The 2,551-nt window shown below is 38.9% G+C and overlaps 1 protein-coding gene across 1 annotated transcript in view; it reads right to left on the reverse strand.

Annotated features, from left to right (window-relative positions):
* The window catches only part of LOC106528423 (carboxyl-terminal PDZ ligand of neuronal nitric oxide synthase protein), a 31,846-nt gene that overhangs the window by 27,643 nt on the left and 1,652 nt on the right, over positions 1 to 2,551 (reverse strand). The window lies entirely within an intron of this gene.

Here is a 2,551-nt window from a genome sequence, read left to right on the forward strand (position 1 = left end):
CCTCTAGTAATATATTTACTGAGAAAAATGGTGACGTGTTAAATACTTATTTTACCCGCTGTGTCTGCAGAAGAAGGACTACACCTGACTATGGAGCATTAAATGTAAAATAAAATGTTCAAACATGTCACACAACATTTTTTCAATATTTAGCTCAATTTCTGAGTGTTAAAAATTTCCACTATCCATTTACTGTTATTTATCTCACTGTCCTTACATTTTTCCAAGTCTTACTAAATGTAAAATTTAAATGTTGTCATTTAATGTTGAAGTTTACATTTAGATTTTTGTTGGTGCACAGTTTTTCTTGTGATGTCATCATCCTGGTACATAAAGGCTGCTAATGCTTCTAACGCTGCTAAAGATGGCATTTCAACTTTAAATTCAAAATGTGTTCATTAAAAACAATATGGTAGTTGGAAGTACAGCTGGGACCCTGGCTGCAGCTGCAAGTTTGATGAGTTGTAGGACAGGGTTAGCAGTATTAGCAATGTTACAATCATCCTTTGTTATGATGACGACGTCATAATAAAAGCCGTGCACCAATGACAAAAGCTGGATTCCATTCCAAAACACACACTTAAATGTACTTTGACATTTAAGGCTCTCACATATTCGGGCGCACTGTGCGCTAGTCATGAGCCACCCGGACTCTGCGCATATTGTCCACGGATGTTTGACACTTCATACTTGAACGTACTGACCACCTGAAGAATTCTTTAATTTCTCGCAATTTCAGTCATGATGTCAAGGATGAGGAGGAAGAGATAGTTTGCATTTTAGCTTTAAAACAACAAAAGAAAAAAAAAAAAGAAAAGAACTACCAGGATCGGAGCTATTTCCTCCCATAAATTTGTTGTTTGCTCACAGTCTTTAGATTCCTTCATTGACGCATCATAAAGTTTTCTAATCTCCTCTATGAGGCGCTCTTCAAAATTTGACTCCATTTCATCCACAAATGACACAGATTCTCAATTTTATCAGCTTGGTGTCGCATCCAAAGCAGTTTAACGTGAACTCGCCGGGCAGTTTATTGAACGACACCACGGACGCGGACGTAAAAAATTGATATCTGTGCGGACGTCCGCTTCGAGTCCGCGCAGACCTCCACGGACTGAAGTACGCCCGAGTATGTGGGGACCTTTAAATGTAGCCAGGCCCTTGCCTTCCTTCTCATTTCCACTCTAATCTCCCATCTCTGCTAAGTCTGGGATTTCTCACATTTCTCTGGTAGAATTTTAGCCGAGCCAATCAATGAACAGAAGGAGTTGTTAATGGCGATGTCAATTTTCTGTGCTGTTTTAGCCTGTCTGTATTTTAGCAACGGCACTGAAGGAAGTGAATGAAGCCATTAACTCGGCGTTGACAAGGCTTACATATTAAATTAAACGTGTCTCTCAAAGCCTGCAGCTCTCATTTACAGTCATCTCGTTCAGCTCAGTACTTCTCTCTTCCCAGTAGCTGATGGTTGTTTACAGCACATGCTATTTCAGGTTAGCTTCTTAGCTTAGCTTCCTACATGGACAAACTGGTACACACGCATCACGGCCAAACGTTAGTGTTTGGGTAAATCAGATCCAATCATTTTAAACTTCAACAGAGACCACGCCTACAGCAAAAAAATAAAAAATAAAAAAATAAATTGCTTCTCAATAGCTGAGAGTCCGGACCCTGTGTATGAAGCAAAGAGTAGAACAAAGGGCTGGTTTTTACCAGGCTAATTTAGCTGCAACATTTGAAATGTTTTTTTTTTTTGCATTTAGATTTCTATAAATAAAAGGTACTTTATTTGTCATCAATGCATGTTCTCATACAATGGTGACATCTGTGCTCTGCATTTGAGCCATCMCACGAGAAAAACCCAAGTGGAGCAGCGGGCAGCTATGTAAGCGCTTGGGGAACAGTTGGAGGGTCCTGCTCAAGAACACCACAACATGTGGGCATAGTGGGGAGTTGAACCTGTGACTTTCTGGTCCCCTGTCGGCTGCCCTACCACTGAACCACGGTGCAGTGGTAGAATTAGGATTTAATTTGTACAGAAATTATCTAACATTTAGTAAAAAAAAAAAAATAGCAAAATGTAAGAACAGCAAGCTAATGATAAAATATTGGAATTGGATTGTTTACTAAGATTTTACACTCAAAAAGTGAGCTAAATAATGTAAACGTGTTAGTGACATTTTTAACATTTCATTTTACACTTGGTGCCGCATTCCATAGTGACAGAATTCTATAAAAGTGACAATGTGATGCAAAACTGAAGGTGTTTACACAAACATCTGTAAAATGAAACAACAACAACAAATACAACAACAACTCACTTTGTTTTCTGGGTGCAATCAGAGTTCCTGTTGGCTCATGAGTTAGGTCGTAATTAAACTCATTGGGCCTCATGCAAGAACATGTTCATGTTCTTATCCTAAATTTCTCTTACTTTTGTTCGTACAAAGGGTTCGTACGAACATGTCATGTCAGATTCAACAAACTCTTCTATCGTCAGGAAAAGTGTGTAAATGAGCTGCGTAAATTCACCTGTTCTATCCAGCTACTC

The sequence above is a fragment of the Austrofundulus limnaeus genome, unplaced genomic scaffold (genome assembly GCF_001266775.1).
Source record: "Austrofundulus limnaeus strain Quisiro unplaced genomic scaffold, Austrofundulus_limnaeus-1.0 Scaffold378, whole genome shotgun sequence".
In the NCBI taxonomy this organism is placed as follows: domain Eukaryota; kingdom Metazoa; phylum Chordata; class Actinopteri; order Cyprinodontiformes; family Rivulidae; genus Austrofundulus; species Austrofundulus limnaeus.